Source organism: Pogona vitticeps, chromosome 3 (assembly GCF_051106095.1).
Source record: "Pogona vitticeps strain Pit_001003342236 chromosome 3, PviZW2.1, whole genome shotgun sequence".
NCBI lineage: Eukaryota > Metazoa > Chordata > Lepidosauria > Squamata > Agamidae > Pogona > Pogona vitticeps.
In genome coordinates this window covers 120,206,987-120,234,725 of record NC_135785.1, presented here as the reverse complement: position 1 = coordinate 120,234,725, position 27,739 = coordinate 120,206,987, and positions in this window count along the sequence as shown.

Below are 27,739 nucleotides of genomic sequence, written 5' to 3'. Positions count from 1 at the left end.
CACCATCGGACCACTCTCACTCCCATTGGTAGAAAAAAACAGGTCAAGTGTGTGACCCCCCACGTGAGTGGGGCCGTTGACATGTTGGGACATGTTCAAGAAGGCCATGGTCTCCAAGAACTCAACAGCTGGACCAGAGGTCTCCGCCCCCGCGTGCACGTTGAAATCCCCCAGAACCAATAGGTTCGGGGAACCCAACAGTGCCGCGGAGACGAAGTCCACCAGCTCCGGTAGGGAGGTGGCTGGGTCGCGGGGAGCACGGTAGCCCAGCAAGATCCCAATACCATCCCTGGCCCCGACAGACACGTGGAGGGCCTCAAGACCCGGCTTTATCACCGAGGAGCGCCTAGTGACCTCCAAGGTTGATTTATGGACAATGGCTACTCCCCCCCCGACCCTCCAGTCTACCCTGGTGTTGGACAGCATAACCGGGCGGACAGATGAGAGCTAGAGGGGGACCCCCCTCTCCGCCAATCCAAGTTTCGGTTATGCAAGCCAGGTCTGCATCCTCCTCCAGGATAAGGTCTTGAATTACCTGGGCCTTATTGGATACAGACCTGGCGTTCAACAACACCAGGCGTAGAGTGGAAGGCTGGCTGGTCTGGTTACCTCGATACTGGGGGCTGGTCTCCGTCTCAGAACAAGGAACAGCCTTCAAACATCTGTCCCTAGTTCTTCTAACACGAGCAGGGACGGAGCCAACGCCATATTTTCCCCTACCCATAATCACAGAAATATTCTGGGGCCCCTCACTGGGAGGGCAGGCCTTCCATACCATATCGGGGGGGGGGGGGAAGAAAAGAAAAAAAAAGAAGAAGAAGAAGGGAAAAAAGAAAAAACAACTAAGTACAAACAATCAAATTAACCCAAAATAAATAACTTATACAAATTATAAAATAAACAAATTAATCTAACTAAGAATAATAATAATATCAAATAAACAAACATTAAAAAAAAGAATATATATATAAGAAGGAAAAAAAAACAACTAAATACGAACAATCAAATTAACCCAGAATAAATAACTTATACAATTATAAAATAAACAAAATTAATCTAACTAAGAATAATAATAGTATCAAATAAACAAACATTTTTAAAAAATCACAGAATAATAACTAAGTGACTACAGAATTCCCCCAAATGCTATCCCCCACATATAATCAAATGCTGTTTTTCTCTGCTGATTGATTTTGTCCCTTTAGGTGATACCAGAGTCAGTGGCGTTTCATTAACAAAGCAGGAGTCCCAGATCACAGTAACCGGCTCAGAGGTCTCGATATTGTCACTAAGCAGGGTCACAAGCGCTAACAGGCAAGCTGGAAAAAGCTTGGACCCTGCCATTTCCCCCCTTAAGAATCCAGTTGGGGGGAGATCAAATGGCAGCAAGCAGACGGAGGCAGAGAAGCAGACAAGGGAAGAAGGAGCTGGATAAATGAATAAATTACTGATGAAGGTTTAATGCCAAGCCAATTTTGAAGTTGTCAGGATTTTAACAATCACTGATTTCCAATGACCTAATTAATAATGTCCAATGGTGGGCTGACCCCCTAGCTAATCTGTTCACCCTAATTGACAAGCATGGGATAATCCCAGAAGACTGGCTCACCTCTATTTTAGTTCCTGTTTTTAAAAAAGATGACCCCCTCTAATCCGGGTAATTATAGACCAATAAGCTTGCTCTCAGCAATCGGAAAGCTGTACAGTAAGCATCTTTTAGCTCACCTTACTACTTGGTCTTCTTCTGTGAACCTTCCAGGATACGAGCAAATTGGCTTTCATTCGGGTTGCTCAACATTAGGTCATGTACTAACTCTTTCGTTTTTAGCAGAGAAGTATACATGCCAATTCAAGGGAAACCTGTATGTGGCTTTTATCGATTTGAAAGCTGCCTTTGACTCTGTTAACAGACTTATTTTGTGGGAAAAGTTAGCCGCATGGGGAATTCCCCCACGTCTACTTTTCTTAATTCGTAAATTACATTTTGCCAACTCTTGCCAAGTTTGCTATGATTGCTGAAGCTCTGTCACCAAGAAGATTCCAGTCACCAGAGGAGTGAGGCAGGGCTGTATTTTAGCCCCATTTTTATTTAATCATTTTTTAGCAGATTTACGCCCTCAGTTGTCACCAGCTGAAAAGTCTGCCCCGTTTCTAAATAAGGCGTCAGTACCCCTTCTATTATACGCGGATGATGCTGTCCTTCTTTCTATATTTAGCTCAGGCTTAAGACAACTTCTCTTCTTGTTTCAATCATATTGTTCTCGCAACAATCTTGTTATTAATGTGGAGAAAACCAAAATTATGGTCTTCTCAAAATCTTAGAAGCCTCTTCAGTGGAAAATCAATAATCAGACCATTGAACAAGTCAGAACCTTTAAATACCTAGGCATATCATTCCATTTCCAACTCAAGTGGACTACACATAGAAACTCGGCGATAGCTTCTGTCTCACATCTTCTCGGAGCAATAAATAAATTCCATCATAATACTGGAAATCAGTTTGTTCCAGCAGCCACTCATATTTTTCAGGCTAAACTGATTAATTGCCTACTCTATGGCGTCCCAATCTGGATCAATGCCATGAACAATAAAGTTGATTTACTAGCTGCTACTTTCTATAGACAGATTCTAGGGGTCCCCAATTCAATCAAACTATCTACTATAGCCCTAGAGCTAGGCCTGCATCTCCCTTCAACAACGGTGTGGGCTCTTTCTTTCAAACTCTGGCTGCACCTCTTTTTTAAAATAAACCCAGATGCTCTCCTTGTTCACCTTCTCAAAGACCCTTATCAATCTGCATGGTTTACACAATGTGAATCCAAACTCGTGACCATTGGCCTATCCTCAAATTCTCTATTTAACAGTAATTTTAATCAAGCACTTTCCCTTCTCAAGGAGAGACTATGGGAGTCTGAGTATCTTCAGTTAGTTTCCAGTGTGAATCAGACATGCTCCCCAATTCATTTCGGTATCTTTCCCTCCTTTGGTTATGGATATTCTTATTTCCAGTCCTTGGTGAACCCCTCTATCAGGAGGGCCTTTATGTTAGCCCAGTTGAACATTTTCCCTTCCGAGGTGCTTAAAGGACGATATGCCCGGATACCTTTTGAACAAAGAATCTGCAATTTCTGTGGTTTAGAACCAGACTCAGTCACACACATTCTCTGTTACTGCCCTGAGTTTAAAGATATGTGTGCTTGTCTCTTAGGTTCAATTATTTCAAATTTTTCTGGTCCTCCTCAGTTTCTCACAGGTTTCCTCCTTTATGACTACAGTATTCACAAAAAATAATGGCCTTAGTAGCCGAGTTTCTTGCAAAGGTTCTCTCCTCCCAGGTCTCAAAAAATTAACCAGACTACCCCAAAGTATCCCCTATTGTGTTTCTTGCTGTATTTTTTAGCTGTGTAACTATTATGTGTATCTCTATTTACTATTAATTTCCCCAGTGTGTGTTTTTAATTTTCCTATGCCAATAAAGGCTACCAAATTGAATTGATTGAACAATCACTAATCAGTCAATGTATTCGCGAAGGCTTTTACAGCCGGGATCTAATGGTTGTTGTGGGTTTTTCAGGCTCTTTGGCCGTGTTCTGAAGGTTGTTCTTCCTAACATTTCGCCAGTTTCTGTGGCTGGCATCTTCAGAGGACAGCACTCTGTGCTGTCCTCTGAAGAGTGCTGTCCTCTGAAGATGCCGGCCACAGAGACTGGTGAAACGTTAGGAAGAACATGGCCAAAGAACCCGAAAAACCCACAACAACCACTAATCAGTCAATTGCATGTTGTGAGCTTTGGGCGAAAAGGATGTAGCCAGAAACTACTGGAGAACTTTAGACCAAAGAGATAGAGAACCAAGGAAGTGGAAAGCTGCCAGGTAGAGACCACCAGAAGGGATTTTTATCCTTCAGAATCTGGGGCAGGGAAAATCCCATCAAATGTAATTTCTCTCTCCTCTTCCATACAGTGCTATAACATGGAAAGCTCTGCCTACTGAAATCATCTCTTCCATGTAAGTTGGTGGGGGCAGGGGGGAGGTCATCTCAGACACTGGACACAGAGATCCCATAGAGGCAGGCTGGGATGATTCAGTGAATATCTTTTAAAGGCTTGCATCTTGAGGAGAGACTTGGGGAAAGAGTAGAGGTGCAATGGGGATACAATCAAGCCTTTGCAGCCATTATTATAATATCTAGTGTTTATAAAGTGCCATTTTCCTACAAGATGGAAACTCTTCACTGACCTTAGCTCAAAAGCAGCTCTGTATTTTTTTTATGTAGAACTGGTGTTCTGAGATTGTGGCTTACCTAAGATCACATTCAGAAGAGGGGAGAGATGGGCATGATGGGGCCAGTTGGTGGTTCATAATGGTTCATTCTTTGGGTGCATAGGTGTTCTGCTGGTTCCCCAACTTCCTTCCCATGCCTCCTTCTGTGGGCATTCATCCAGAGGCAGTGTACCAGGTTTCCCTGCCCTGCTTCCTCCTCTGAGTAGGTGCTTGCTGGAGGAGGTGGGGCGGGAAGCCAGGGTGCCCGCAGAACACCTGTGCACCTGAAGAATGAGCCATTCTGAACTGATGAACTGGAAGTTCCTGCTCAAAGCTAGGAATAATAGAATGGCTTTACACAAACAGAAATAGGACTGATGCTTGCAGGCTCCTACATTCTGCTTTATGTCTAAGTAGGAAGGGGTTCTGAGCAGGGATATAGCAATCGCGAAAAGAGAAAGATGGGAGCATATACACCCAAGCCATGCTGCTTGTTGCCTAAATTATTTTCCTATCTTATTTTGATTGGAAGCATTTTCTTTCCAGCCTTTTGAATTGCCTTCTGATGGCTTAAAAATCATACCAAGCACATTCCTGAGGCTACACGAAGTTTGCCTCAGCTGCCTCGGTTGATGCCAGTCGACTCAGTGGCTTCTTATAGGAAAGGAAGCTCTTGTTCTAAAAGGGGGAAGATTGGGAGGAAGATTGTCTGGGAGCCAAAGGGATTTCGTTTGAGGGCTTACCACATTTTCTGGGTGGCCTTGAACTAATCATTCTATTAAAAATATTTCCATTTCCCTATTTGCAAAACTGAGAAAAATAGCATTTCTGTTCTTTAAACTGAACCGATAGCAAGATCTGTTCTGCAACTTTCATTGTTCTTAGAGTAACTGAAGTGCAGTGAAACGACAGCCTTGCTAATTGACTTTGATACCTTTCTTTACTCATAGCCATAGGAAGCACATACCAGGAATAATGCATGTGATCTCTCAGACCATTCCAGACAAGAAGAGCTTTCATGCAGTTCCATCATATATTTGTTAGAACTCTTTCTAGTGAATTCACTGTACATACTGTATAATGTTGGAATAATTAGGAGGTGACTTGAATCAGGAGGCATTAATGTTGGAATAATCAGTGGTGGCTCATAAAAGAGAATATTCCTTGGTATAGAACAGCAGGAAAAATTTCTGCTGGGGACCAGAAGAGAGCATCATGTATTGTAAGGCCTCCTGGGTGATGTGATAAATCTATGTTGCTTGCTCTCACTCCTGTTATATTGCTTCTGTAAGTGTAGGCTAGGCTGACTATTATCAGGATTACAGCTAGGAAAAGTTACTTTTTGAGATTGCTGATGCAGAGTTTTAAATTTTAGCTAAAAAGCTCTGGCTGCACAGCAGAAATGCAAGGACACTCACAGCAGAATTAGCTTCAAGTCTCCCCGGAATATATCACCCCTTTTGCTTCTCATCAGCTTGCACTTAACAATCTCAGTCGCTCACTCTGAAACATTAGTAAGAGAAAGAATAAAAAAGGTTTCCATTTATTCACAGCAACAGACCTCAACGGACTCATCGCCTGCTTCCATCAGATTCCTGCAGACTACATTCACATAACTCATAATTCACAAACTACCAACTGACTATATGCACTAACTGCCAGCAGAATAAAAAGAAAAAGAAAGTATGCTTAAGCAGAGAGGTGTGGCTTATTTTGAAATGAGAGGCAGAGAAGGAGTAATTGGTAAGTGTTGGACTGATTGACAGTCACCACAGCCCAGAAAGGTCTCTTCAAACCAAACCCACCAGAGGCAGCATGCAAGGTTGAATTGACTACAACACCATTTCTCAAACTTGTTTGCAGCCACCCTCCTGAATATACAAGTTCATAAAGTGGTCTATTACCTCCAACAACTCCAACACAAACAGCATTGGAATCCTGGGACTTATAAGTCCAAAAAAGGAATATCCACAAGCTCAGTTGGTCAGCATCAGAGTAAAGTTGGTGTCCTCCATGACAGTTTCTCCTGCTGCAGTGCTTCACTTTCCTCGAAGTGGGTGAATGTATAAAACAGTAATTTCAGTGTCGGAATAGGACTCAAGAGACCTGAGTTCAAATGCTTGCTCGGTCATGGAAACTCACTGGCAGTGCAGGTGGGACTGGTAAAACAATCTCTTAAATATCTCAGTACCTTGGAAACCCAACTAAGGTTGCTGTGACTCGAAATCTACTTGACAGCACAGAACAACCCTAAAGCAGCCATTGCTATTAAGGCTAAACTTGTCTGCCTTTGATGACCCGTGGTGGAAAAAGTACTGTTCCAAATGGTCTTGCTGACTGGAAGCCACTGCTTTTGTCCCACGGGGAGCCTTTGAGTTATATGGCACAAGTTAGCAGGCTGAAAGTAAACTGGAAGAAGACCTGCCCTATCTCAGTTTGAAATGACAAGAGGCAGATTTTCCCATGCAGTCTCTCAGTTGTATTCAAGATTATACCATATGCCTTTTTTTCTCACAGGTCCCATGGAGAACTAAACTCCTGCTTTTCATAACAGTCTTGCCTAGCCTTCTTTTGTTCACACAGGGCAGCCGGGGAAGAAGAGAAAGAAATGGCAGCCAGTGTTCTGTGTTCAGGAAGATTTTTCCGGCCACAAACAAGGCCCCAGGTAAGTGGACAGACTTGGTAACCCTGACTTTTAGGGGCTTCCTCAGAGAATAAAAACAAAATTAAAATACATTTAGAAATATGTTTCGCAATTTCCCAACAAAATGTTCATATGATAATCACGTTGTCCAAAGCCCATCCAGCATTCTGAGAATTACAAAAAAAAAAGAAAAGAAAAAAAAGAAGAAGTTGACAGGAGCCTAGTAGACAACAGAGACACTCCTTCTTTTTATCAAAAGAGAAAAATCCCATAGATGTAGTTTCTCTGATAGGCTTTACAGAAAAATCCAACAAATGCATCTGAGACATATGATCAAACACTCCTAAAAGTTGATTGCCAGTTAGCCCAACTGAGGCTCTAGGGAAACTGATTCAAGATATACCCAACCCAGTAATTTCAGTGGTGGCTTAACCACACAGAGTAGTAGCTTGCTACTGGAAGGGCAGGAAATAAATAAATAAATAAATAAATAAATAAATAAATAAATAAATAAATAAATAAATAAATGAATGAATGAATGAATGAATGAATGAATGAATGAATGAATGAATGAATGAATGAATGGATGGATGAATGGATGAATGAATGAATGAATGGTGATTTCCAAAGTAGCTCTGGAAATTTATGCATCTCTATTTCTTGCCATTTTGGAGATCCTGCAGGGCAAGGAAAGAGACTTTCAGAAATATTTATGAAATAAGCCTTTGTTGACTGCAAGTTATAGCATCAGATGTGTGATGCAATAATTTGCTACATAATCATTTGCTTCCATAGGAGTTGGTAAATGGAGAACACCAGTCCATTTTTCAACTTCACAGTCATCATGAAATCTTACTCCTTCCACCCAACTCCTGTCCCTCCCATTGCTACTTCTACAGCAGAGCAAAGAACAGGGCTTTGTGTTTATAAATAAATTAGTTGCTGTCCAACAGCTGGCAGTCTCCATGATGGATTGTAAAAAGTGGAGAGCAAGAGGGTGGCATGAGCTTGGTCTTCCCACACTCTCCTCCACTCATCAGTGATGCCATGTTATCCAGACCCAGAGTAGGACATATGGAACTATTCAGTCTTTAGCCCACATTTTCAACTCAAAATTCCACTGCAGAGCATCCGAAATGTGTTGCTCTCTCCATCTCCTGCAATTCTTCAGGAATCCAAAGCTTTTCTGAGTCAAATTTTGTTTGTCCCAACAATGAACAGGAAAAGAATCTCAGCCAGTGTTTGGGATACAGAAATAAGGTACAGGAAAGATGGACATAGGTAACCTCCTCCCAACCAACAGAGTCCTTGTGGTCCTATACTGCTTTCCACGAACTTTGTTCTAACATGAAACTTGTCAGTGGCAGTGATATACTGCATATGGATGGGTTTTTTCTTGGCAGACCATAAGTGGTAAGTGTAATATAAGTACACTGTACACTAAGAACATGGTCATACAATGATGGAAAAACAACATTGTACAATTAATATCCACTTTTTTATTAAACAATTTCAAATCTATTTTGTTTAAAAAGATAAAATGGAAAAAGGGCATGGCTTTTGTGGTTTAAGAAAGTTCGTTTCAAAGAGTTCACTCAAGCCACACAGTTAAAATAGCAACCTTACAATGAAATCAGAGAGTGCCCAAGTTTCTTCTCCTATTAGGGGAAACAGTTCCATGTTAGGACTTCAAGCTAATACTTCTCTTTTGACCTACTAAGCCCCCAAGAGGAACATTAACTGTCTAAGGAAACTGGGATCATTTTCATTACTATTTTTGGATACTGTATAGATTTCTCAAATTTAATGATGTAAAGTAAGGAGGGGGCTGTCTTCAATTTAGCATTTCTTTCGTTCATTTTCTTCTCATTTAAAAGTAACTCACAGTGGCTGTGAGATTTGAATACGTAAGCTAGAAACTAAACATTATCCATCAGTTTCCTGCTTTCCAGATGAAATTGATTTAGTTCTCTTAGTAATATTTGGGCAGTTATCACAACCAGAGGCAAACTAGATGTTTCATCCTCCTAATGTATTTTTGTGGTTGTTTTATTGGCCTGGCTGTGCAGATTTCAACGTGAAGGCAGCCCTTTTTAATGCACTCTCCCTTCTCCTGCTTTGTGTAGTGCCTTCCCTGATAAAAAAAAGATCTGGATATCTCAAAAGGTTTGCTAACAACTGTGCAAAATTTGGGTTGGTTCTAAAAATGGCACTGCCTCGTAATGGATTTGGAAATTCAATGTTTAAGATGCTCATTTTGGGCCAACTCCACTTGATACCCACTATCCTCTTTGGAACAGCATAATTCAGGCATAGCTATCTCAAAGTGGCCACTGACATCAGCCTCCCTACCCCTGTGTATCAAAGCTCGTGCCTCTGGAACCCAAAGCTTGACATTCAACTCTGCAAAAAGAGAGCAGCTCACTGCAGAGTCAGGTGGCTACAAAGCAAAAGTTTGGAATGGCTCATATGTATCAACATCTTATTCACATACAGTATATGCTTTTACTCTGGTAAGAGCCTCCCAGTGGAAAGGTGAGGCCAGCCCATTGGCAAAGAGTAGGAGGGGGCAGTAAAAGGACACCCGGGAGCCTTCACCAACATTACAAGCCTCCTGTAGGTCCTCCTTGTGCTCGGTACTTGTAGCCCAGTGTCAAAGCCCAATTGGGGTGGGTGGTGGGTGGGGAAGAGGTGTGACAGCTCAAGTGATTTAAGCTCTTTAATAGCCCCACAAGGGCCTCTCAGTGTTCACTGCTGTTTGTATTACCACCAATTTTTCTTCTTCTTTCTTTTCTGTGCTTCCACCACCCCTGACACTCCTCTTCCTTCTTCTTTCCCTTCTGTCCCCAAAGCTCTCTTGTCAGGAGCCTTCAAACAGACGGCCAGCAGAGAGCTGAGGAGCTCTTGGAAGACTTCCTTGGAAGGCTAGAGGAAAGGATGTGGTCACTCTGTCCTGCCAGCCCTGCTTAGCTGTCTTTGATGCTCAGCTACATATACATATCTAGTGTATACACACTCTTGGGAGGTTTATGTCAGCGCACGAGGAAGACAGTGGCCATCCGGCCCTGCTTTCCTGGAGCCACCACCATGCAAACAGGGGCCTGGTAAGTTAGGTTTGGGATCCCTGGCTTCTGGATGGTACGGCAACAGGATACCAGCAGATATTGCCCTGCAATCAAGTTACATTTCATTTTGAACTCTGCAACTTTTGTTTTACAAAATATAATACAGTTATGTAGTTGTTTTTGCCACCTTCTGCTTGCACTTGTTTAGGCAGTGTGGCAGAAGCCTCACCTATTCTACCCAGCAACATCAAAAACGTGATTGGCTGAAAGGAGAACCAAGCCGGAGGAGACAAGAAGAGAGATTTAAAACAAGAGAGAGAGAGAGTTAACAGAGAAGGAGGAAGGAGGGAGGTTGTTACTTTGTATGTTAAGACAACAGTGTTGGTTTCAAAAGAGAGTGTTTATTGTAGGTACGTCTTGTTATAGTTGGAATTAAAACTCATGAAACTGCACGTCTAAGAATTCTGCCATGTAACCACTGTGCTTTATAAATAAACTACTTTATTATTTGTTTCAAGATTAAAACAGCTTGGATCTCATGATTCAGGCTTAAGGCTAGCCCAAGAAAAAAGGGCATTTTGAAGGTGATCAGCCAGTTTAGGCTGGTCACAGGCTGCTTCTTTCATCAAAGTAGCAAGGGGAGTTGGTGAAAGCTAATTATTACAGATGGCCATCGTGGTGAATAATTTTGGTAGTGTCAAAACATTAAAAATCTTAAAGCTTTCTGATGGAGCTACCCCACCCCACCCATCACATTTTGAAGGGGCCGTGAGGACAAAGAAGATGAAGGTAGGAAAAGCATTGTTTCATACTGGGAATGTTATCTCAGTAGAAATATGACTGACCATTGATCAATGCCAAATAGTAGGCTAAATGAGGCCAAAAGAAAGTGTAATTTGTAGAAGACAGACTAAATTGGTTTGTGTGAAAATGTTATCAAGAAAGAATGAAAGAATTCTCCATGCATGATTTACATCCTTTGCCAGCTTCTCCTGTATCTTTTAATTGCTGTTCCTCAAAGTCCTTGTTTTTTTAAATTACGGATGTGAAATGTATTTCTTAATTTGGGCAATTTCTTATATGTTTTGTTGCCATTAGTGGTGGCTACCATGGTTAATAATTTTACTGGAGTTTTGTGCTATCAAAAAAAGAGATTTTGTTGTTTAGTCGTTAAGTCGTGTCTGACTATTTGTGACCCCATGGACCAGAGCACACCAGGCCCTCCTGTCTTCCACTGTCCAACCATCTCATCCTCTGTCGTCCCCTTCTCCTCTTGCCTTCACACTTTCCCAACATCAGGGTCTTTTCCAGGGAGTCTTCTCTTCTCAGGAGATGGACAAAGTATTGCAGCCTCAGCTTCAGGATCTGTTCTTCCAGTGAGCACTCAGGGTTGATTTCCTTCAAAATGGATAAGTTTGTTCTCTTTGCAGTCCAGGGGACTCTCAAGAGTCTCCTCCAGCACCGCAATTCAAAAGCATCAATTCTTTGGCAGTCAGCCTTCTTTATGGTCCAGCTCTCCCTTCCATACATCGCTACTGAAAAAACCATAGCTTTGATTATGCTAAACCTTGTCTGCAAGGTGATGTCTCTGCTTTTTAAGATGTTATCTAGGTTTGTCATCGCTTTCCTCCCAAGAAGCAGGTGTCTTTTAATTTCGTGGCTGCTGTCACCATCTGCAGTGATCGTGGAGCCCAAGAAAGTAAAATCTGTTACTGCCTCCATATCTTTCCCCTTCTATTTGCCAGGAGGTGATCGGACCAGTAGCCATGATCTTGGGGGTTTTTTTTATGTTGAGCTTCAGACCATGTTTTGCGCTCTCCTCTTTCACCCTCATTACGAAGTTCTTTAATTCCTCCTCACTTTCTGCCATCAGAGTAGTATCATCTGCATATCTGAGGTTGTTGATATTTCTTCTGGCAATCTTAATTCCGGCTTGGGATTCCTCCAGTCCAGCCTTTTGCATGATGCATTCTGCATATAAGTTAAATAAGCAGGGGGACAATATACAGCTTTGTAAAAGATCGCTTTGTTTAATTCTTTGATATAGTACTTGTTACTCACATTTAGAATTATGGCTTTTGAACCAGTTAACAATTGTCAGTGTTTGATGACAGTGAATGTAACTGACAGCTAACTAAATGTTGATAGTTCTGTATTGATCCAGTGTAGATCAGTAATCTAATGAGTCATGGCAGTTCCAAAGTCTCTATGTACACCAGACAACAGAAGTGAGAACAATGTCTGCCATATCAAAGCTGCTAAATAAATAGTGTTCCAGCGTGAGCCTATCTACAGAGCTTGTAGATATAACTGAGACAAAGCTGGTGCTTCTGTCTGTTTCACAGACAGTGAGTAATGTGTTCCCACAGTGTTTAGTGGTCCCACCTTGTATAAGTCAAGTTATTCCCCCTAGATTTATGACCGACACCCTGATAGAAGTTTACAAATGGCTCAGGATCTGTGAAATTTGATTAAACCCTCCACATTTTTACAGACAAATCACTCTCTTCAACGTTGTAGTGGCACAAAGTAGTTGTATCCATACCTTCTTTTAAAACAGATACGAGCTGTACATCCTGAGGCTCTCGTGGAATATGGCTTTCTACAATGTGGTTGTCGCCTCAGCTACATAACCAAGAGAGAGCTTTCCCACCTATGTCCTCACCCCAAATAAATATTTCTGTAGTAAAAATTTAAACAGGCAGGCAGATCTACCAAATCATTTGGCTTGCCAGAGTACTCTGCCACCAGACGGAGAAACCGATATCTTGAGTGTTGTTTTACTTTGGGTAGAGAACAGGCTAAATTGTTAGTCTCAGCTACAACAGTAGTATGCAAAACTGTCAATATTGTTTGAATTAAATTCTTTTTAGGCACTAGGCCATCAATTTGACTAAAGAAGACAGAAGGCTGTTTCATCCCAACCCTGTGGCCTCGGGGGGGGGGGGGGAATCCACATTTTCAACCTTCCAAACGCGTTGTTATTGTTGTATGCTCAAAAATAGGAGAATTGTGTATTTTGAAGCTAAAGTTGTCTTTTAAAAGGTGTGCCCTGGCAATACAATACAATACAACAAATTAAAAACCAGATTTTTAAACAAAATAGACATACTTCCTTTAAAAAGTCATGCCTGGTTTCATTAGAAGGGACTGTTGTGTTTTCTGCCTTCCCCATATGTGTGTCCTGAATGCAGACATATGGAGGACATATACACCCATTGCACTTTTAGGACAGTCGCAACTCCGTTCTTCTGCTCACAGTCCAACTGAGGTTTGGAACAAAAGGCAGAATGCTTCAGTGTTACTGCGGCATTAAAAAGAAGCAGATGTCTTTGAGGATTTTGTTACATTTGAAGTTATGTGAATGAAAAAGGTAGTTTGTCCATCTTTGTAATTGATAAATGTTGTCCGTTTCCTCTCATGGCTGCCAACTTGCCCCTTCGATTGTAAGCACATATGATTAAGCCCATTAGTTTTTCATACATGTGTTTACTTTGCTATGCAGTCCAATGTGTTGCGCAGATGTGTTCACTTTGCTAAAATGATACAAGACAAAATAGAGAGAAAAGTAAGTTATAAATAAAAGCCATCACTTCTGTTGGCGTGCAGTGCTGCATCTGCACAGGATCTATGGATGGTCTTGTCTCCAAGAGTTCATCTAAGTCCAATGCTTTTTTCATAAAAAAATAAAAATTCTGATGTAGAAGGTCAGTGAAGTGAACCAAAGCTACTTTAAACCAAACACAGAACAAAATAACATCAGCCATGACTGAGCAATTCCATAGAGTAGCTAAGCTCAGAAGAGGGAGCCCACTATGCTGGTGCCACATTCTACATTAGCTGTGCTCAGGAGGGCAGGGGCAACAGAGTGCTTGGAAAAGCTTAAAACGGCGCCTTCCCATGCCAGTCACCAGGCATTCCCAAAAGGCAAGAGAGTGCACAGAAGACAGTATCCACATAGTCCTCTGGGTATGGTGCATGCAAAGCACAAACAGAGCTCTCTTGGCATGAAGGTTCAAGAATACCCACCCAGGTAGCAGAAGAATGCTTTGCACAACTGCCAGAACTGGGGCAGGACATGCTACCTGGAGAGCCACAGTAAAGTGCCACGAACAGGAACATCCAGTGGCTCCTTATCTTCATTGCCTAGCAGAAACACCATCCTGTAGTGCAGTGGTTCTTAACCTTTTTGAAAGAAACGCCCCCTTGGGCCATTGATGAAGTTATCATTGCCCCCCTCCCCACGGTGATATTTATTTATTTATTTATTTATTCAAGAAAGACACTTAAATCCAATGACTCCTGAAAATAAAATTCAACAGCCAGCCAGCCACAACAGGACAACAAGAAAGCCGGGAAAGCTGCTGAATTCCCACCCACCCAGGATGGACCAGAGCCAGCCCTGTCTCTAGAAACCCTGCCACGCCACCCCAAACTGACCCGTTTCTCTCCATGCTTCCCTTGCAACGGGTGGGAAGGTGGGTGGGAAGACAGGACGGAAAAACGGGGCTCATCTCTTCCTCCCCACCCGGGTGCTACCCTTTCCTTCCACCAAATCCACACTTGTTACTCCCCTAAGGGAGAAAGGCGAGATGTGGCAGGCAGAAAGAGCTGGATTGTCTGGTGGCAGCGACACTGGATCCACTGCCAGCACTGTGGCTGCAGCCACCTTCACAGGTTTGGATCTTTTGTTCCGCCGCCCCCATGCCGCCCCTTTTCGTTCAACCGCCCCCCTGAAAAATGAAATCGCCCCCTGGGGGCATTATTGCCCACGTTAAGAACCACTGCTGTAGTGTGATAGTCCTGTATTCTCACAAGTCAAAGAACCCAATTGGGAGGTGACTACATGGGCAAATAATACAGGAATTGCTCTGAGACTGGGACAGGCAGATTCACATTATTTTCTGTTGACTGTATGACATGTAAGTCAATATGTTTCAGCCTGGAGTCCCGCCCCCACCTCCACCCCCAATCCAGTGCTTTGGGAAGAACTTCGACCTACAGCAGGATTCCAGCTGCACTTCCCCAATGACACCGGATGCTGAAAATAACATTGCCGATTGCAGTGGTTCTCAGTCTTGGGTAACCCAGGTGCTCTTGGGCTGCAATTCCCAGAAGATTTCACCACCAGCTGTGCTGGCCAGGATTTCTGGAACCAGGGCTCAGTGCAACAAACAATAGTCAGCAGCTGGATCAAACCATTCTTGAGTCTGGATGCTGGACAGGTGTCTAATGAGGAAAGAAAGCAGAAGATGGAAGAGTGTTGCCTGAGAGCTCTGTCAGTGCTTAGGCCTCAGCCTCCCCATCTCATGGGAAAGCAATGACACAACTGTGGATGGTGACAGTTGGTACTGATACATGCTTCTGGGCTATGGCTTGGCAAGGCACCAGTGCTCATAAGTGGCTAGCAAGATCAGTGGTTGTCTTTGAGCATCTCCTTTTGCCAACAGCAATCTAATATTTTAGGGGGATGAGTGCCTAGCGCTTCCTCCCTAGACAGGTAAATTGTAGGGGATTTGCTGCAGAAGTCCAATGAATGCATTAGATTTTTTTTTTGTTTAAACGGATTACATGATGTGGAGGCCGATGTGAATCAGCCTGGCCCTTTCTGTTTCTGTTCCTCCTTGACAAGGGCTGGACTTGATGATTGAGAGGATCCCTTCCTGCTCTGCGGTTCCAGGATTCTAAGATAACAACTGAATACCTATTAAATGCTTCCTTTGCAGACCTCCCTAGTGGCACACTGAGCCCAACTAGACCTGGACCCAAGCCTGTTGCCCTATAATGTGGTTTAGTGGCATTGTTTATTCATATCTGGGCCCATTGCCACAACCTAGGCTTTCTTACCAATTTTGGATTTATGGAGGAATATGAAAGCTCTTCCATGGAATTCAGGGAAAAAAAATATTCCACTGAACTTTTTTTTAAAAAAGTTTTTAAAAAGTATATGAAATCACTGCCAGAATCTCGGTAATTCCAGATTTCTTTGGCAACATCCCCAATTAGTTTTAAAAGTGATGAAAGAGTCAGGTCTCTCTGGAAGCATCCAAATTATTTATTTCCACAAAGAGAACTTTGGAATGTATTTCAGATATATTTGTTTCTGCAATAGGGCCAATTTTTCTTTTGACTGTCCTTAACAGGAGCCGAGAGGGACCAACTAGCTGTGGCATTCTGTTTCAATTTTGATTATAATCTTAAAACTGAAGATCTGGAAAGAAACTTATGGATCACCGAGTGCAGCCCCTCTCAAGGAGACAGAGTGAACTCCCAACCAGATACCAAAACAACTGTGCTATTCAGCAGTTACACTATGTCAATAGAAATTTATTATTTACAAGCAAAGAGCTGCTCACTTGCATTTTTTTTGTCAGACTGTGATTTCTAGGCAAGGAGGTCATTGGTCACAATGCCACAAAGATGCAGAGACTCCGATTGCATAGAGATCAATGTACAATACAAGAGCTTTTCCAGCTTAATAATGAGAATATATGTTGCAGGTCAGCCTAGTTCATGTAAAAATATCTCACAAAGATACAAATGAAAACCCCACCAGGGAAGCAAACCTGGAGAGGAGACTTGCCATGGAAACCAATGGACAGGAAAACAGTCAAGCACACGCTCATCAGCCTACTAATTAATTAATAGTATGTGATTATTCACCTAATCGCCCATTGTCTGATACTTTGATGGCAACTTCAAGCAGGCAAATTAGCGTCAGTATAAGATACTTTCTGTCAGGGAGGTGAGCTGGTGCCCAAGGCCACATAGGCTGGCTGTACTCTCCAGAGGCACCTTGGGGAATCAAACTCTCACGATCTGGCTCCGCAACTAGATATCTAAACCGTGGTTGGCTGGATACCTATCCAGCCAGCCAAGGTAAACAATAGCAGTGTCCAATTCTGCTTTGATCAAACCTCACTTGGAATGCTGTGTTTAGTTCTGGGCACCATAATTAAAGAAAGGTATAGACATTCTGGAAGTCATACACAGGAGGACAATCAAGATAATAAATAATCTGGAAATGAAGCATTATAGAGAGCAGCTGAGGGACTTAGGTATGTTTAAACAGGAGAAAACAGTTGAGGGATGGATGATATTATAGCCACCTTCAGATATTTGAAGTGCTGGCAGATATTTCAAGTACATGGCAGAGCAAGCAAGTTTGATGTTTTCTGTGAGTCATAGAATCATTAATTTCCATCAAGTCAATTCCAATTTGTGGTGACCCTCAGAAGTCTCTAGGCATGACATACACAGAAGTGTTTACCAGGTCCCCCTTCTGCTGCCACTCTAGGGGTGTGCAATTCGCCCAAATCCATACAGGTGGGGAAGTACCTTTTAGATACATACTTTCAGGGTGATCTCAGAAGGCCCCTTCCCTGGGAGATACACTGGAGTCTTGAACATCTGACCCCAGGTTCCAACACATTGAGCTGCACCAGATTCATAGAACAATAGAATTTGCAGATGGAAGAAACTCCAAGGGTTATTGATTCCAACTCCTGCAAAAGCTGGGAGTTTCCAGCTAAAGCATCCCTAACATATGTCTTCAAATTACAAGAGATTTTGATCAAACATTAAGATCTTGATGACAGTTAAGAGCTGCTTGACAATGAAGTAGACTATCTTGGATTGTGGTGGACTTTTTTTCATTTAAGCAAAGGTTGGGTGATCGGCTCTCAAGGGTGCTTTAGCTGTTTATTTACTGCTTTAATAGGGGCTTAGACTCCATGATCCTTAGAACTTTACAGTTCTGTGATTCACTGGGCAAAATATTCTTGCACAACTGTGTGCCTCAGGACAAAGAGGAGACTTTAACAGGTAAAACATGCTGCCCAATCACCACTGCCTGGATCAGGACTAACAGCAGTGATCCAATTAAATTTTTGGCTGTTAAAGCCTTCCCTCTCATCCCCATCCTGATGCTCCCAAAAGCTTTCCCAGGGCAAAGGGGGAAACCTAGAGAGCCAGAAAGCCTGAAAGGGAGAGATAGGAAGCGTTTGATTAATTTAAATTAAATACTATTGGTGCTGGATGATGACATTATCTGACCTGTGTGGCATAAATTTATACAAATAGGATTTTGGCCTGTGACTCATTGGAAGCTCTTGTTGGTCACACAGAAGCAAAATGAAGGGTCCCTTTTCTATGTTCAGGCAGCTAGTTTGATGGCAGGAATTTTTAATTTTTGGATCCCCATAACTCTTTTCAGCCCTTGCTGCCTATTCAGGGAAACTTCTGCATATGTTAATGTACAGAGGTATGGAAAAATCACAGATAACTGTGAACGAATAATAGAAAAAGTTTACAGCGTAACAGAGGTACATTTACGTATAATTTTGGAAGTTCTGGCTTTGGTCAGTAGCCAAGTGCTTTACAGTGGCTTCAGCATAACTGCTCTTTTGAAACTCCATCATGAGGATGGCTTTCTGTTTGGGTATGTTTTCCTTTTAAATAATTGCATACAGAGAAATCCTAACAGAAACAGTCTGTGCTGCTTCAGTGGGGGCTTTCCTTTTGCTTTCTTACCAAGAACAACCTATAATTACTTGCTACAAAATGCTTTCCAATGGAAATCATGTAGGCACCGAGCAATATTACTTGAGTTGTTGCATTTGTCAACCAAGATATAAGGAAAGGTTAAACCCCAGACTCTGGCGACTGTAACAAATAAGTAAATAACACTGTGGTTTTCTTTGTGGGGCCAGCGGAGTCAGGATGGCCAGAGTTCTTTCCAAATAAGACTCAGGCGGGGTGAGGGGAGGATCCTTGTAGGCTTCAGCATATATAAAATGTAACATTAGCTGTCCATATGGACAGCACGAAATAACATATTCTCCCACATCATGCAGAAGCCTTTTTGCTCTCTGAAAACCCCACCATTAAAGCAATCTTGTCTTGACTTAAGGAGGGAGCTCAAGTTAAGAACTCAACCAGAGAGCTTCCATCTTCTTTCCCCACTATTTAAAAAACCCTGATAAATAAATCCAGAACTTTCCATGGAAATATTTCTAACAAAGGCCGCGGTCACACCAGAAAAATGTCCCCCTCTGTTAACAATACTTTTCATCGCTTTCTTGTGCTTTATGGACACGTGGTATATATACCTGGAAGAGCATCCCCATGTGTTTTAATGTTACCAATTCATTTCCTTCAATTTCCTTCACTTTGAATCATTATGGCCAGCTACACTGTGGTACTGAATTATTTTCTCTCTTGTTTTATGGGGCACTGAAGCACCTTAAGTTTTTTTTTTTTTAAGAAAACACGTTGATATGTTGGCTAGCGTTTTCTGATAGATAGAAGTTCCTCTTTTGTGCCAGCACCTCTGGAAACAATACATTGCAGTCAAAGGACCAGGCACACACTCCCACCCAGAGCTGTACCACTTCCCTGACAATAGGCGGAGCCATTTCAAGACGGACTACAGAAGCAATTCTATCCATGCCAAGAGTTGAAACCTCTGACAGCATTTCACTAATGCATTAACACTCTGGTAGCATCAAAATAATAATTTTTAAAATGGCCATCTCCTTCCACTGTGACTTTAGTTTGAAAAGGTTTTGATAGGATTGCACGCACATGCATACTGTAACTGAATATATTAAATCGCACCGGAATAAAAATAGTAGAAGGCTTCAGGTGAATGGGAAATGAGCTACAGTTAGCACACTGGACGGGTAAATGATTTGCTAATGGCCGTGTGTCGCGTGACCACAAATATAAGATACAGTCTCATTGGAGATAAGTAGAGAGAACATTTTGCTGGTGTGGCCACAGCCAAAGTTGGCTTGAGTGAAAAAAGAAATGCAGAATCATTTCATCCCATGTTATACAGAATAGTTGCAAATGAAAAAATGTGGACATACTATGAGAAATTCCAGGTACTAAGCTTGCCTGTATGTCTCTTCAGAGTCAACCCTGAAAGATACACAAGTTTTCTCAATAAACCCACTACCCTTTCCAAATAATGCTTTTATGGTGTATCTCAGGCCCTCTCAGGTCTTCACAGACTAGCCGTTCCTACTGAGGTGCCAGCAGCCACCAGGAGCCACTCTGTTCACACTGCACCAAGCAACTCTGTGAATATGTTGGCATACTCATGAAGTGTGACTGAATAAGGTAAATCTTGGACCAGTCAGTTCCCTCCTTGCTTGGACAAGCTCCGCACATTTTTGTCAGTGTGCACATACAGCCCCTTATGCCCATCAAATGTTCTGAGTGGGGGGTTGTAGGGTTAGGATGCCTCAAATGCAAACTCAGTGTAATCTCTTAACTCATGAAAGGCATCACCCTGACCTTTTACATTTTAGTCAAAGGCAAAGCCTATTTTCTCTCTAGCAAATAAGTGCTCACACCTTTGGCACAAATGGGATGCTTTAAGTATAGAGAAAATCTGTATAAGACTGATATTTGCTCCTTTGCTTCCAATTTAAAAAAAGTTTAAGTCAGTTAATATTATTATGCAATCTTGTATTTTGTATGTAAGGTAAAGGTTCCCCTTGATATTTAGTCCAGTCGTGTCCAACTCTAGGGGGCAGTGCTCATCCCCGTTTCCAAGCCGTAGAACCAGCATTTGTCTGTAGACAGTTTCCGTGGTCACGTGGCTATCGCGACTAGACACAGAACGCCGTTACCTTCCCACCATGGTGGTACCTATTTATCTACTCACATTTACAAGCTTTTGGACTGCTAGGTTGGCAGGAACTGGGACAAGCGACGGGCGCTCACTCCATCACGTGGATTCGATCTTATGACTGCTGGTCTTCTGATCTTGCAGCACAGAGGCTTCTGCAGTTTAACTTGCAGTGCTACCACATCCCATTTTGTATGTAGCAATGTTTTAATTTGCTGAGTGATCAACCTGGAATTCAGAATACTTACTTTTGGACTGGCTTAATATATTTTTTTCCTATGGCTCTGTTTCCAGTTTATCTTCTTATTTATATATTGTGGTGTCTTTGGTCAGTTATTGTCAGTTATTGGCAGCATTCATGAAACCACACAAACTCAGAACTGTAGCGTTAGAAGAGACCATGAAGGTAATCAAGACTGACCCCTGCCAAAGCAGGAAATCTACAGCGCAAGCAACCTTGATAATTGGTCATGCAACTTCATTTATTAACTTCTAACCCAAGAGAGGCCACAAACTTTCAAGACAGTCCATTCCTTTGCCAAACCCAGCTTCTGAATATTTAGCCAGAATCTCCTTTCTTGTAATTTAAATACTCTGCTTTGTGTCCTGCCCTGTGGAGCAGCAGAAAACAAGTTTGCTGCATCTTCTGTGTGATAGCACTTCGTAGGCACATTATTTCTTATACTTCTCTTTTCTAGACTAAATATATCCTTCAACACGGCTTGCTTTCTAGTCCCTTTATCATCATTGCTGCCATCTACTAAATATTTCCAAATTGTTGTTCTCTGTCTTAGTCCCTAGAACTGGACAAAAGAATCCAGGAGAGGTCTGATCAAAGCAGAGCAGAATGATACTATTACTGGGTTTGATCTGGATGCTTCATTTGAATACTGTGTGCCTCTTGATGGAGTCTGGCATTGGATTAGCTTTTTTCATTACCACATCACACTGTTGACTCATATTTAGCTTGTGGTCTACGGAGACCCCCAGATACTTTCCTGCCAAACCAGGTGTCAACCTATATTTGTACATCTTATTTTCCTGCTTAAATATAGAATTTATTGCCCTTGTTGAAATTCCTTTAGGCCTCATTTTTCCTATCAGTTAAGATAACGTTTTATCCTAACAGTCTCCTGAAGGTTTAACTACAGGGCTCAGTGGTTTAAGTATCTGGCTGCAGAGAGAGGGGTTAGGAGTTCAGTTCCCCACTCCCCACTGTCCCTATTGGACTCGATAATCCATAGGGTCCTTTCCAGCTCTACAGTTCTAAGATGACGACGACGATAATGATGGTATACTGTGACCAAGCCAACTCTCTCTTAACCTATACCATAACAAAGCCTTTTCATCCTCTGCTTGCATTTATCTCATCCTGTACTTACAGTGTTAGTGACTTCTCCAGTTAGCTTTCGGTAAATGACCACTTTTACCTCTAACAATTGACTAATCATCTTTATGAATGCCACTGATTCACAAGCTCTGTGCCAGGAGCACCTCCACCTTGGCAGGGTGATAGAATATGGATGGATATTACTGTTGGGTACAATCAGAGTAATTCAGCAACTGAAGTCAGTGGATATTAATTAATGGCTTAGCATCTTTCTGGAGGAAAATCTTAAGTGGAGTGCAAAGGGCTTTGTCCTAGGCTCTGCGCTGTTAATTTGTATACATGAACAAGACAACAGCATAACGAGGTTCCTTATTTCTTTTGTAGGTAGGTAACAAAAGACAGGAGAGAAAGCCAGCAGAACTGGAGACCAGATCAACTGGGCTGAAACTTTGAAAATGAAATTCAACACAGCTGAATGTAAAGTCCTCCATTTTGGTACAAAAAAAAAGAGAGTGTAAGTCCAAAATGAGAGACATTTGACTGGGAAACAGTAGATGTGAAAAAGACCAAGGTACCTTAGCACAGTGGTTCTTAACCTTTGTTACTCAGATGTTTTTGAACTGCAACTCCCAGAAACCCCAGCCAGCACAGTTGGTAGTGAAGGCTTCTGGGAGTTGCAGTCCAAAACTCCTGAGTAACCCAAGGTTAAGAACCAGTAGCAGATGACAAGCCAAAATGAGCAACCAGTTTGATGCAATTGCTAAGAAAACTACAGTAACTCAATGTTGGACAATATTAACAGAAGCTTTGTTGCCAGGTGATGGGAAATATTCTGCTCCATTCTGCATTCAGCAGATCATATTTGGACTACAGTGTTCATTTCTAAGTGCCTCAATTTAAGAAAGCCACTGACAAAGTAGAGTCTGAAGTAGAATAATGAAGATGGTAAGGGATTTGAGAACTAAGTCCCATGGGGAATGGCTGAAAGAACTGGGCGTTTTTAGCAAGGAGAAGAGAAGGAGATACAATAAAGATCAGATATTTAAAAGTGAAGAAGACAGACTAGACTTGTTTTCTGTTGCTTCAGAGGGCAGGATTAGATGAAATGGATAGAAAATGCAGGGAAATAGATGTTGGCTAAATATTTAGAGAAACATACTAACAGCAAGAGATGTTTGGCAGCGGCCAATGATAATGAAAAATTCCAAAGACTCCAGAAGACGACTCATTTTCTACATCTCTTGGCCCAGTAATTCACCAAAGCAACGAAGGTGTTTTTGATCCCCAAAGAAGCAGAAATCTTGTGGATGATTGATCTAAATTTTCAGCTTCATTCAGGAATACCAGCAGCAGAGGCAACACTACACATTGCAGTGTTCTGCGCAAGAATAATAGCCTTTGCTGCTCAGTATGACAGTTGCTTAGATCGCAAGTGTTCACAGTTCTTTACTGTAGAAGTACCATTGCCTCTTTCTGGCAGAGAAATAACATCCCCTCTCAGACAGACTTTAGCCAGATAACTAACTTGCTAACTCTAATGCTAACTCTAACTCTATCACGAACTCTAAATCTCTCTCTCTCTCTCTCTCTCTCTCACTCTGTGCCTTTCTAATTAAGTTTCAAATATGTTTGTTCTAGAAGTCTTCCTCTTCAAAAACACATCTCATATAACACTGATGTGCAGCATGTTACCTTGAATATTTAGCTGCTTTAGAGTGTAGCTAAATATTACAGAATAAAACTAAGATAAGATGGGGTGTGGTGATATAATTCAAAGTGAGAACGATATATGGGACAATAAAACATGGTGCGAAAGTTAAGATGGACACTTTAAGTTGATGTTTGCAAGGTCTGGTGCCACAGGAAGCATGGCCGATAGAGAGTTGAGCAAGCACGAGGCTGTAAGCTGTGCTGAATCCAAACACCGCCCAGCCTAGGGATACTAAAAAATGCTTTGGACTGCCCTTACCTCAGTGTAATTTTATGGCAGCATCTGCGATTGCATCTCTGGAATGAAGGGGACTTTAATTTGGTGTAACACAGATTTTCCCTCACCCTGGCCTTCTCCAGTGTTTGTTTGTTTGTTTGTTTGTTTGTTCATTTTTTCGTTCGTTCGTTCGTTCATTTGTTTTGCTCATCTCCCAGCAGTTCCTGTCCAACAGGGCAATTCTGCCAGAGGACTGTTCTGTTCCCATATCTCCGAGATGGTCACCAGGCAGAAGAAAGTCTTGGTACCAACTGATGATTTTTGTCAGCTGAAGAGACTTATTCCTAATCCTATTCCCCTCTCACCAGCCTCTAGCTGGCACATCCTAGAATCAGGATTGCAGGGCCATATGTAAGCATTTACAGTATCTTAAACTGAACATTTCCACCTTGTATAATTTCCATTTATTAATTCTGAATCTATAGTCAGTCAAGCTTACTGAATGATCCTTAGTGCTATGGCAGATGGAAAATGTCTCTCCTTCCACATTCTCATTATCAAGCACCATTTATAAGCCTGTATCACATTCTTTGTTACTTACATATGCTTTTAATAAGGTAAAACAATGGGGTGGGGGCAGAAAGAGGAAAACTCTCCCAAAGTCAACCAGCTCTTTATTAAATGATCGGCCTTCTTACCAAGTAGTTCCCTTCAATGCAGTCATTCAGTTCCTGAACTACCCAGTGACCTTCAAAGGGTGACTTGCTGCCTTCCCTCCAGGGCTAGCCCAAGCTCCCCTGTGGCCCTCCCAGTGCCTGAGGCGGGAAGCAAAGGGCCTGCCTCACATGTATTACCTAGAAGGACATTCCCTCCCCTCTACATACAGATTGAACAACCCTGTTCATCCCCACTCCAAACAGACACAAGTGATGGTGACTGTGGTATACATATTCACATCAACAGTAACAGTGGTGTCAAGCTGCACTGCGGTGCAGTACACCCTTGTGGAAAGTAAAGAGTGTGACTTCAGTGACCCCTCCCTTGGTTGTAGGTTTGAAGGAAGGAGAACAACAACAGGGGTGGAGCTGGTGGCAATAGCGCTCCCACACAGCTTGAAATGAATCACAAAGGAGGAGAAGGAAGTAGTCAGTCACCAGACTGCTTCCCAAAAGAGCATCCTCCCAAACATTTCCCATTTCAGTGATGCCTGGCTTTTAGGGGTCCTCACAGCCAAGGCATTGGTGCCGCACCCAGGAAAGCTGTCTTGCTGCAATTTTGTTAGTGGAGAAAGTTAGTGGCATGGGTTATTCTGCGGGGCATTCTGCCACAGTGCCTTTGCTGGGATGACCTTCTTCTCACAGGGGAAGATATAGGAAGTGTTCAGGTGGTGAACCTGTCTGGAGCCACCTTCTTTGGCAACTGTCTCCTTCCTTTTCTCCTTCTTCCTCTGGCATTTTTTTTCAGGATCCTGCTGCTATCAGCTTCATCGCTATAATTTTGCTCCTCCTTCCCTGTAATCCTGCGGTAAAGGGAGAGCACAAACAACCTGGATTTATGGAAGAAGGTGGCTCAGGAGAGATGCTGTAACCTCTCCAGAGCAGCACGGCTCTCTTGGGGAGCAACACATTTCACATCCCAGCACTCTGCCACCTGAGGCCACTGCTTCACCAGACCTCATTGGGCCACCAGTTACATTGCACGAGTTCCACCTCCCAGAAAGATCTGCCTGCCACTCACACTTACTTGAAGCAGCTCCTAAGGTGTTATCACAGATACTTCTTAAGTGGGTTTTGCATTTCCTGCAACTGTGATGTGAATGTAAAACCTACAATGCCTGGAATGTAATTTCTGTTCAAAAAAGGCTTCCCTTTCTGCTTCCCACCCTGTACAGAAAGCATTCATAACAAACACATTTGGGACCAAAAAGCATTCTTAGCTTCCCTGTGAAAACAGCCTTAGAAAGCTGTCATGACTAACAGGCTGCATGACAATTTTATTCAGGTGCTTGGAAATACTTTCGGCAGCTGTTTTCTGAAGGGGTGAGACGTGTCCTATCAATTATTGTTCCTTACAAGCTACCACCAGTACTAACTCATTTTACCTCATCCAGCTTTGGGAGGCTAGGGGCTGCCTCCTCCCCAAAGAGCACTGATTAGCACTTCATTTGACAAACAGGAAATGGGGAAGAAAAGCATCACTTTTAGAAATGGGGCTTAGAATGGGCTGAAGAAAGAGAAAACCTACACACTTCCCTAATTGCTCATTAGGACAAGTAATCTTTGTGGTTTCTTCCCCCTGTGTCTTCTTTTGCAAGAGACACTGCCATTGTGTGCCAGACAGCTCTGGGGGAGGACAAATGAACTAATTGATTTGAAGTTAGGTTGCCTTGAATTGGGAGGGATTCTTTAGGAGAAGTGATTAATAATTTATATGTCCTGGCCTAGGCAGCCTGAGCAGCCCCTTTTTCATGTAAAACTGGGCCATTTCAGTCTCCCTGAGGCATTGTGAGGCGAGGCAAGGCTGAGGGTTCAGTTCCAAGCAGCAACACCTGAAACCATGTCTGTTGGGAAGAACCTTGGAGATTTGTGTAGTGTTTCAGCCAAAGCTTCAAGGGCAACTTGTGAAACTGCCAAAATGTTCTTCAGAGTTTGCCAGTTCACAGCAAAATCCCTGTTAGTTCTGGTGCTCTGCAGTCTTAGAAGAGCTGCACCCCTACCCCATGAGTTTTAACATGGATTTTTAAAATGGATTCCTAGCCCTCAGACATCTTGTAACAGAGGACTGTCTTTGCAGAATCAGTGGAAGCAAGATCTCACAGTATTGGTCATGGGAGGAGTACAGAAATGCTGCTCTTTTTTTCTTTTTGTTCAAGGCTGATGCATTAAAATTGCATATTTTGAGAGGGAAATATAATTATTGTGCCACAGTGATGGTAAGGAATACAAGGCTGAAACTTGAAGGGACTCTCATACTGTTTTTATTTAGTATTATAGCTCAGGTGTGGAATTAGTGAAGAACAGAAAATGGAAGCACAACTGAGCATGTACGGAGTACAAGCCCCCCCCCCCCGGGTCCCCCTTGCAGCTTGATCTCATTATTTGACCTGGAGCTTCCGTTCAACACCAGATGTCAGGATGCTGCAGAGGAAGATAAAAAGGCTAGATTCATATACGTAAGCTTTACATATGGAATCTAGTAAATGTTGAAATCCATGTTGAACCCCATCCTATAAGGGACCTGCTTTCAAGTTTTTAACCTCCCGTGCAAAATAACAAAAAAAAAAAAAACATCTGAATCTTAAAACCCAAATAAGAGATTGGTATAGGCCAGCATGGATTTGTAAAAAAGTAACCTTGCCGGATTAGATGTATTTACAATAAGGTTACTGTGGATTGCAGGAACTCAATAAAGATGGCCAGGCATATGGAGTACAAGCCCTGTGAGGAAAAGCTGAAGGAACAGGGTAAGTTTAGGCTCAAAGAGAATTTGAAAGCGCTCCCTAAATATTCAAATGGCTCCCACGTAGGAGAGGATTGTTCTCTGCTGCCCTAAAGAGCAGGAATGAATCTAACGGACTTAAGTTACAACGGGAAAGATTTTATTAAACAGCACAAGAAACTTTAAAAGGTCCTCAGATGTTCTTGGACTAAAACTCCCAGAAGCTTTCACCACTAGTTGTGCTGGCCAAGATTTCTGGGAGTTGTAGTCCAAGTACTGTACAACTAGGGAGCCAAGGTTGAGAACAATTACCCTATTGGAAGAAAAGGTATAGCAGCTCAAAGCTCACCTTTCCACAAGGTGGCTCATCATAGAAAAGGAAGCATTTCTGGATGGATCTGAGAGGATTCCCCTTACAGAGCCATAGAGCAGGC